Source organism: Mustela lutreola, chromosome 6 (assembly GCF_030435805.1).
Source record: "Mustela lutreola isolate mMusLut2 chromosome 6, mMusLut2.pri, whole genome shotgun sequence".
NCBI lineage: Eukaryota > Metazoa > Chordata > Mammalia > Carnivora > Mustelidae > Mustela > Mustela lutreola.
Window position 1 is genome coordinate 100,201,504 of NC_081295.1, and position 10,738 is coordinate 100,212,241.

Sequence of the window (10,738 nt, forward strand, 5' to 3'; positions counted from 1 at the left end):
GGTTACATTGTTTATTTGAGATTTTCTTGTTTCTTGAGGTAGGCCTGTATCACTGTAAATATTTCTTTTCTAGAACCACTGCCATCACATCCCAGAGATTTTGGTCCATTGTCATTTCATTTGTCTTCATGTATTTTTTTTTACTTAGTCTTTCATTTCTTCATTGACCCATTGGGTATTTAGTAACATGTTGGTTACCTTCCATGTGTTTGTGGGTTCTTTTCTTTCAGTTTTGTATGAGTATGTGTAATTTTAGTTTGATACTATATTTGTGGTTGAAAAAGAGGGGAGACAAACCATGAGAGACTGTGGACTCTGAGAAACAAACTGAGGGTTTTGGGGGGCGGTTAGTTTGGTGGTGGGTATTAAGGAAGGCACTATTGCATGGAGCACTGGGTGTGGTGCTTAACAATGAATTTTGGAACACTGAAAAAAATAAAAAAATTAATTATTAAAAAAAGAAAAGAAGGGGTGCCTGGGTGGCTCAGTGGGTTAAAGCCTCTGCCTTCAGCTCAGGTCATGATCCCAGGGTCCAGGGATCGAGCCCCACATCGGGCTTTCTGCTCAGCAGGGAGCCTGCTTCCCCATCTCTCTGCCTACTTGTGATCCCTCTCTCTCTGTCAAATAAATAAAATCTTTAAAAAATATATTAAAAAAGGAAAGAAAAGAAAAGGATGCATGATTTGATTTCAATCTTCTTAAATTTATTGAGACTTGTTAGTGGTCTAACATGTGATCTCGCCTGGAGAATGTTCTATGTGGACTTTAAAAATGTGTATTCTGTTGTTTTTGGATGGAATAATACACACACACACACACTCTGTTAAGTCTTTCTAATGTGTCATTCAAACATTCAAAGACACTCTTCCCTTATTGATTTGCTGTCTGGATAATCTACCCATTGATGTAAATGGGTTGTTAAAAATCTCCTACTATTATTGTATCATTGTGAATCTCTCCCTTTATGTCTGTTGGCATTTGCTGTATTTAATGTGCCCCAATGTTGGGTGTATAGATACTTGCGATGACTATATCCTCTTGCTGGATTGATCCCTTAATCATTCTGTAATGCTCCTCTTTTTCTTTTGTTGCAATCTTTTTAAAATTTATTTTGTCTCCTATAAATATTGATAGTCGTGCTCCCCCACCCCTTGCATGGAGTATCTTTTTCTATACTTTTAATTAAGTCTCTATGTGTTTTGAGGTATGGAGTGAGTCTCTTGTAGGCTATATATAGAAGGGTCTTTTTTTTTTTTTTTTTTAAATCCATTCCACCACACTGTGTCTTTTGACTGGAGCATTTACATCACTTAACAATTAAAGTATTTACTGACAGATATATACTTGCTGCAATTTTGTTCACTGTTTTCCGGCTGTTCTTGTAGTTTCTTTTCTCTTCCTCTCTTTCTTTATGGTAATGACTTTCTTTAGTATTAACCTTGGCCTCTTTTCCTCTTTATTTTTCGTGTATCTAATTTAGGTTTGGAGTTTGTAGTTACTATGAGCTTTGTATATAACATCATAGGTAAAAGGCAGTCTATATTAAGTTGATAGCCACTAAATTATAACATGTGCTAAAAGAACTTCCTTTTTAACACCCTGCCTTCATGTTTTATATATATGTTGTCATACTTCACATCTTTTTATTCATAATTTTCTTACTTCTAACTATGGGCTTTTCTTTACCACTTAACAAAGTCCTTTTTAACATTTCTTGTAAGGCCAGTTTAATGATAATGAACTCGTTTAACTTTTGTTTGTCTGGGAAACTCTTTATCTCTTTTTCTATTCCGAATGATAACCTTGGTAGCTAGAATATTCTTGGTTGTGGGTTTTTTTTCCCTTCTGGCTCCTTCCAGAATACATCATGCCACTCCCTTTGTTCCACAAAGTTTCTGCTGAAAAAATTAGCTGATGACCCTATGGAGTTACCCTTGTACATAACTTTTAGCTTCTCTCTTGCTGCTTTTAAAATTCTCTCTTTATTTTTAACCTTTGACATTTTAATTATCATATGTTACGGTGTGGACCTCCTTGGGTTTGTCTTGTTGGTACTCCATGATTCTTCAACCTGAATGTCTGTTTCCTTCATAGCTTAGGAAAATTTTCAACTATTATTTCTTCAAATAAGTTTTCTGCCTCTTTCTCTCTTCTTCTTCTTGGACCCCTTTAATGTGAATATTTGTGTGCTTGATGTTGCCCTAGAAATCTCTTAACCTATCTTCATTTCTTGAAATTCTTTTTTCTTTTTACTGATGAGATTGGGTGCTTTCTACTACCTTCTCTCCCAGTTCACTTATCATTTCTTCCATGTCCTCTAAATTACTGCGGATTCCCTCTAGTGTGTTTTCCACTTCAGTTACTGTATTCTTGAACTCTCATTAGTTCCTTTTTATATGTTCTGTCTCTTTGTTGAAGTCCTCACTGAGCTCTTTAACTTGTCTTTCCAGTCTGGTGAGTCTTTTATTCATTCATTTATATAATTATTTTATTTTACTTTATTTTAAAATTTTTAATGATTTTATTTATTCATTTATTTGACACAGAGCATGAGCGGTGGGGGAAAAGGAGAGGAAGAGGGAGAACCAGGCTTCCTGTTGAGCAGAGAGCCTGATGTGAGGCTCAATCCAAGGACCCTGGATCATGACCTGAGTTAAAGGCAAATCCTTAACCAACTGAACCATCCAGACACCCATGATCTTTCTTTTAAGCTCTTTATTGGGTATATTGCTTGTCTCTGTTTCACTTGGTTCTTTTTCTTGGGTTTTGTCTTATTTTTTTTCATTTGGAGCATATCCACTGTCTCCTCATTTTGCTTGACTTTCTGTATTTGTTTCCATGAATTAGGTGGAATAGCTACTCCTCTTAAGCTTGAAGAAATTGTCTAGTATATGATCATCCCCTGTGTAGGCTGTCTGTGCCTGGTGACTTTGACTGGCTGGCTAGTGTTCTGGTTATTTGGGGCATGGGGTCATGCATAGGATGCTCATGCTGGGGCTGCCCCTGGCAAGACAGCTGACCCTGAAGTGGGTGTAGGCTGGGTGTTGCATGGTGCTCAATGCAGGGGAGGACCCTGGCAGGGCTATTAGAGCTGAGGCAAGTGTGGGTGAGAGTGTTATGGGTGTGCAATGGTAGAGAGCCTGGTTCTGAGGCAGGATGTAGGCCAGGGAGCCCTGGCCATTTCGTACAAAGGTGTGTCATGGTAGGGTGGCTAGAACTGAGGTGGTCCTGGACTGGGGGTTTCTGGGATACTCCACACAAGAAGCACCTTGATGGGGTGAGTGGAACTGAAGCAGGCATGAACTAGGATGACCTAGAGCACCCTGGACTGGGGAGCCCTAGCACCCAGCTCTCTGGAGCTTAAGTTATATGGGTCACTTAAATGATATGGATTAGTGTTCATGGTACTCTGCACCTGTGTCTCCTTAGCCCAAAAGGTGACGCTATAGTGAGCACTGACCAGGTTTGTCCAGGTCTGTGGCATGTCAGCCACCTTGGTGTGATGGCAGGTGTTGGTATATGGGATAGATGCCTGAGATTCAATGGGGCAGTGGGCCAGCTAGGGCATCCAGACCATATTCCTGACTATGCTATCAAGGGGAAGGGGCAGTAAACCATGATGTTCACTAGGCACTCTGGACCCAGGGAGTTCCAGTAGTTCCCCCACCATGTGGCAGGGCTCTAGGACTAGTTCCTTCATATTCTAGTTGCTCTTTTAAATTGTGGCTTATTTTCTATGCTCCAAGGTATCCTGTGCTTGTATGGAATAGAGAACTATTGCTTGTTGACGTGGCAGGCTTGCTATTGTACTTGGAACCCTACTCCTGTTTGTGGTCTCAACATGGAAGGTGAGCATAAATCATGGCTTTCACTAGCCCTTTGGACCCCGAAGATTTTAGTAGCTTCCTCACCATTTGGTAGGGTTCTAAAGATAGTTCCTTCAAATTCTAGCTTACCCTTTTAAACTGCAGCTTTTTTTTTTTTTTTAACTGTTTTCCAGGGCAGACCAATTTGCTCCTGGTTGCTCAGTATCGACCCTCCCTGCTGTAATTTTCAGCATTGGGGTTTGGGGTTCCATTTGTTACCATGTTTCCATTTTTCTTGTCATTTTCTATGTGATCTCTCCATCTCAGGTTGTATAGAAGCTATTCAAACAGTTCTCCTTCAGGAGGAACTGCTCTATCAGTAGGTGTATATTTCAAGTGTCCATGGAGGAAGTGAGTTCAGGGTCTTCCTGTGTTGCCATCTTGGAACACAATCAGTACCTGTTTTGATTACTATAGCTTTGTGGCATAATTTGAAATTTTGGAGCATGATGCCTCCAGCTTTGTTCTTTCTGAAGATGCTTTGACTATTCAGAATCTTCAGTGGTTCCACACAAATTTTAGTATACTTCTATGAAAAATACCATTGGTATTTTTATAGGGATTGCTTTGGATTAAGATGGCTTTGGTAGTATTAACATTTTCACAATATGGATTCTTCCAATCAATAAGCATGGCATGTCTTTCCACTTATTTTTTTCGGTCCTTTTCAATTTCCTTAATATCTTATGGTTTTCAGAATAGGCTCTTTCATCTCCTTGGTTAAATTTATTCCTAGATATTTTATTCTGTTTGATACAATTGCATATGGGAATGTTTTCTCAATTTCTCTTTCTGATAGTTTGTTTTTAGCATATAGAAATGCAATAGATGTCTGTATATTGATTTGTAGCTGCTACTTTATCAAGCTCATTTATCAATTTGAAGAGTTTTTTGGTGTAACCTTTAGGGTTTTCTATGTATAGTATAGTACCATGTCATCTGTGAACAGTTTTACTTCTTATCAATTTGGATGCATTCTTTCTTTTTCTTGCCTGATTGCTATGGCTAAGATTTCCACTACTATGTTGAATAAAAGTGATGAGGTGGGTATCTCTATCTTGTTCTTCATCTTAGAGAAAAAGCTTCCAATTTTTCACCATTGAATATGAGACTGGCTATGGTTTTTTCCATATATGGCTTTTATTATGTCGAAGTATGCTCCCTCTAAACGCACTTTGTTGAGACATTTAGCATGAATGAATTAATTCTGTCAAATGCTTTTTCTTCACTTATTAAGATGATCATATAATTGCCAATTTTCATTTTGTTAAAGTGGAGAATCATATTGTCAAGAGGCAAATATTAAACCATCTTTGTATGCTTACAATAAATCCCACTTATAGAATGTATTTTTGTATTTTTGAATATGTATTTTTGAATGTGGCTTGCTCATATTTTTTGAGGATTTTTACATTTATGCTCATTAGAGATATTGGCCTGTAGTTTGTTTTTCTTTTTCTTTCTTTCTTTCTTTCTTTTTTTTTTTTTTTTTTTAATTGTTTTTGTGGTGTCTTTGGTTTGTTTTGGTAATATCCCCAAATGAATTTAGAAGTTTTCCTTCAATTTTCTGGCTGAGTTGGAGAAGGATAGGTATAAATCTTCTTTGAATGTTTGGTAGAATTGACCTGTAAAACTATCTGGTCTTGGATTTTACATTTGTTGGAGTTTTTTGATTGCCAATTCAGCTTTATTATTAATAATTGCTCTGCTTACATTTTCTATTTCTTGTTGATTAAGTCTTAGAACAGTGTATGTTTCTAGAAATTTATTTTTTCTAGGTCATCTAATTTTTTGGTTTATAATTGTTCATAGTAGTTTCTTATAATCCTTTGTATTTCCATGGTGTTTACTGTAACATCTCTTTTTAAAATGTTTTTATTTGGGGCACCTGGGTGACTCAGTGGTTAAAGCCTCTGCCTTCGCCTCGGGTCATGATCCCAGGGTCCTGGGATCAAGCCTCACATCTCTGCTCAGCAGGGAGCCTGCCTCCTCCTCCTCTCTCTTTCTGCCTGCCTCTCTGCCTACTTGTGGTCTGTCTGTCAAATAAATAAAAATCTTAAAATAAAACAAAATGTTTTTATTTTTTTAGGCCCTTTCTCTTTTTTCTAGCTAAAGTTTTGTTAACTTTATTCTTTTCAAAGAGCCAATGTTGTTTTCATCGATCTTTTCTGTTTTGTTTTGTTTTTTTTCTGTCCTATTTCTGCTCTGACCTTTATAAATTTTTTTCCTTCTACTCATCTTGGGCTTTTTTTCCCCCCTAGGTCCTTTAGGTATAATGTTACACAGTTTGAGATTTTTCTTGTTACTGAGGTAGACCTGTATCACTATAAATGGCCCTCTTAGAACCACTTTACTGCATTCCAAAGATTTTTGGTCTGTTGTGTTTTCATGTGCATTTGTCTCCAAGTATCTTTTGATTTCATTTTTCATTTTTTCATTGACTCATTTGCTATTTGGTAGCATGTTGTTTACCTTCCATGTGTTTGGATTTTTTCCAGTTTATTTGTGTGTGTGTGTTTTTGTGTATGGTTGATGTTTAGTTTCATACCATTGCAGTCAGAAAAGATGCACAATATGATTTCAGTATTCTTAAATTTATTAAGACTTGCTTGTGGCCTAACATGTGACTTGTCCTGGAGAATGTTCCATGTACACTTGAAAGAATGGTACCCTGTTGTTTTTGGGTACAATGTTTTATATATATCTGTTAGGTCTATCCAGTCTAATGAGTCATTCTGAATGATCTGTCCATTAATGTAAGGGAGTGTTAAAAGTCTTTCTACTAGAAAGACAATTATCATATGATCTCTCTGATAGGAGGAATTTGAGAGGCAAAGTGGGGGGTTTGGGGGTAGGGAAGACAAAAATGAAACAAGGTGGGATAGGGAGGGAGACAACCATAAGAGACCCTTTTTTTTTTTTTTTAAAGATTTTATTTATTTATTTGACAGAGAGAGATCACAAGTAGGCAGAGAGAGAGAGGAGGAAGCAGGCTCCCTGCTGAGCAGAGAGCCCGATGCGGGACTCGATCCCCAGGACCCTGAGATCATGACCTGAGCCGAAGGCAGTGGCTTAACCCACTGAGCCACCCAGGCACCCAGAGACCCTTAATCTCACAAAACAAACTGAGGGTTGCTGGGGGAAGGGGTGTAGGGAGAGGGTGGTTGGGTTATGGACACTGGACTGGGGAGGTTATGTGCTATGGTGAGTGCTGTGAAGTATGTAAACCTGACCATTCACAGACCTGTACCCCTGGGGAAAATAATACATTATATGTTAATAAAAATAAATAAATAAATAAATGGCTTTGAATCGTGCATTATTATGGGCAATTATTATATAAGCTATTATTATTATATAAACTATTATTATGTTACTGTCAATTTCTCCCTCTGCCTCTGTTAAATTTGCTTCATACTTAGGTATGAAGCATAAATATTTATTAATGTTGTAGCTTCTTGTTGGATTGATTTCTTCATCATTATATAATATCTCTCTTTTTAAATTTCCAGTGTTATTTTTAAATTTAAATTCAAGGTAGTTAACATACTACAGTGCCTTTCTTGGTTTCTTGTTATAGTCTTTGTTTTAAAGTCTATTTTATTTGAGGTTTTGCTACCCCAGCATTTTTTCATTTCCATTTGCATGAAATATGTTCATTCCCACTTTAATTTTTGACATTTCACTTATATTATGTGTTGGTGTGTATCTCTTTGGGTTCATTTTGTTTGGGACTCTGTGTTTCTTGAACCTAGATGTCTGTTTCCTTCCTCAGGTTAAGAACGTTTTAAGATCTATTTCTTTAATTTTTTTTTTGTCCCATTCTCTTTCTCTCCTCCTGCCGAGACCCCTATAATGCAATGTTAGTATGCTTGATGTCCCAGAGATCCCTGAAAGTATTTTTATTTTTTTTTAATTTATTTTTTATTTTCAGCATAACAGTATTCATTATTTTTGCACCACACCCAGTGCTCCATGCAAGTATTTTTATTTTTAAAGTTAGGTTTTCTTTTCTTTTCAAGATTTTATTTATTTGACAGAGATCACAAGTAGGCAGAGAGGCAGGCAGAGAGAGAGAGGAAGGGAAGCAGGCTACCTGCTGAGCAGAGAGCCCGATGTGGGGCTCGATCCCACGACCCTGAGATCATGACCTGAGCCGAAGGCAGAAGCTTTAACCCACTGAGCCACCCAGGTGCCCCAGGTTTTCTTTTCATTGTTCAGTTTGTTTGTGTGATTGGGTGATTTCCACTACCCTGTCTTCCAAATGTTTGATCTTTTTTTCTGTATCCTCTAACCTGCTCTTTATTTTCTGTAATGAATTTTTTATTTCTATCATATTCTTCAGCTCTTATTGGCAATTTTTAATGTTTTCTAAAGTTCTTAGTGTGTTCATCCATTCTTTTCCCAAGTTCAGTAAGCATTTTATGACCATTACTTTGAACTCTTTAATCAAGTAAATTGTTTTCTCCCCCATTTCTTATCATCACTTTATTTCTCTCGTGCTGTTCCAGTCTCTGAGTACATCAGGCATAGTGCAGCATTATGACGGCATACAAAAGCATCAGTTTCACCTCCCAACTCTGTTAACTGCTCCAATGAAGACACACATGGATAATGTTCTTTTAACATATCTGGCAATTTAGAAGTCTTCTTGTGAATACTCCAAGAACATCTAACTGGTGTTAGAAACTTTAGTTCTTTAAATGCATTTATTTGTGTTATCAAACTGTATCTTCTTTTTTCTTACATTTTGTAGGTATGATGTAGTAGACACATTATATTTAATGAAGCAGCTCCCCCTGGTTTCTGAACTGGGGGTTTTAGCATCATTGCCTGGATCTTTTGTTTTGTCATCTTCCTCTTTTTCACCATCTTGGAATACCACATCTCTAGTCTTCCTGACTCTAAATTAACACTCATATCTTCACTGTTGACTTCCTGAATGTATCCCTTAGTTGTACAAGCCTCAACCTTTTCTCCATATTTCACTTTGTCTTGATTCTTCATTGTTAGAATATCTGCAATTGCATTTCTTCAATAGTCTGAGCCCCTGCCAGAACAGCTTTCTCAGACATTGTGATAATATTTTCGATAGGACTTGTGAGTGGTTCAATATGTGCAAAGCATAGCCAATATTTAACAAGTTTTTTGGCATCTGAAATATTTTTAATCAGGTCATTCAGTATGACCAACATTTCTTCTTCTGGCATCTCTCATTAATCAGGTTTAGGCATTCCAAAAATGTCTTGTTTACTTTTTCAGTAAATAATCTTTGCTCATCTTCTGCCATGATTGTCCAAAAGGACCCAGCTGAGTTTTCATTCTGCCCTTCAGGCTCAGGCTGGGTAATCACTGAGCTAGGAGGCATTTTCAGCACTTTTCTTTTGCCAGCTTTCCACTCACTCAGACGAGCTTTTCTCTCCTGCTGTTTCTCTGGCCTGAGCCTATCTATCAAGAGTTGCTTTTGCTATATGTGTCTACAAGGGTCAGTGCTTTTTGATTTCAGTATCAGTTTGGTCTTAGAAGATACAGCAGGCTTGCCTAGAGTTTCAGAGGTCAGGCTTATTGACAGTGTCTTCCTTCTCTCTACATCCTGAGAACCGGTTTTGGCACTAGATGAAACCGTGTTTGATTGCAGTAATTCATCCTCCCGAGCCCTTCCCAGATTATAATGTTGGCGGTGGTTCTCCCAAGGCCCTGTTTCACAGCACCCTGAGCACTGTCACTGTGACTTCTGATGGGAGGCCACACCAGCTGTCTATCCTGAGATGCCGTGCTCCCAAGTTTAGCAATGGTCACCGCGTTTGTGGCTCTATCACTTTTCATGGTCACACTGTGGGTGTCTGTGGGTGGAGGCTCTGGGGCTTTAGGGACAGCAGCTGAAGGTTTCTTTGTTGTTGCCGAACTCTCATCTCTTACTAGCAGGGGCTTTCTAAATGAATTAATCTTAGACTGAACAATTTGGCCAGGGTAAGACCCAAGCACAAACTCCTTGGGCATGTTAGCATCTTTGGTTTTTCTTTGGGTATTTGTTCCTTTTTATTGTTGCTTTTAAAATGAAACACTTGGCTTAATTCATGTGTTGATGTTGAGGGTCATCTTTAATTGGTATGGATTGTCCCATTTGATTATTATCCTCAAAATTATGTAGTGTCAATCACTATGGTTGAATTGGTTGATTCATTAGAAGGTCTTAAAGGAATACAATTTTTTCTCATTGTTATATGATTTTTGTTCCCAGGAGGTCTACTGACATTTTCTTTACCAGCCATTTTTGTTTTAAATTTCAGAACTTTTGTCTCTTTGCAGACCTGGCCCTCAGAGTTCATCACTTCATGGTCTCTACTACTGGGTATGTAATCTTCCTGTCTGTATGCAAAAAAAGCTTTTCTTTTTAATATATGTTCCCTGAGTTTTTGTCTCCTTTGTTCTCTGAATGCAGGCTGAGCCCTCTAGTTGGGGGTAGTGTAGCTCCTGAGGCACGGCTGGGAGCCCATGGCTGCTTCCAGAGGGGGATGCGTCTCGGCTCTCTATCAGGTAAATTGTTTCATATAGTTATTTTTTGGAAGCTTTTTCTTATTCTTTGGTTTGATCTTAGAGAAAAAGCTTTCAGTTTTTCACCATTGGATATGAGATTGGCTATAGGTTTTTCTTTTTTTTTTAAAGATTTTATTTATTTATTTGACAGAGATCACAGGTAGGCAGAGAGGCAGGCAGAGAGAGAGGAAGGGAAGCAGGCTCCCTGCTGAGCAGCAAGCCCAATGGTGCCCTAGTTATAGGTTTTTCATATTTTTCATATATGGCCTTTATTATGTTGAGGTATGCTCCCTCTAAACCCACTTTGTTGAGAGATTTAGCATGAACAAATATTC

At 37.9% G+C, this 10,738-nt stretch overlaps 1 pseudogene; it reads right to left on the reverse strand.

Moving 5' to 3' along the window:
• Positions 1 to 8,354: 8,354 nt before the first annotated feature.
• Positions 8,355 to 10,421, reverse strand: LOC131834638 (cytoskeleton-associated protein 2-like; annotated as a pseudogene).
• Positions 10,422 to 10,738: the final 317 nt, after the last annotated feature.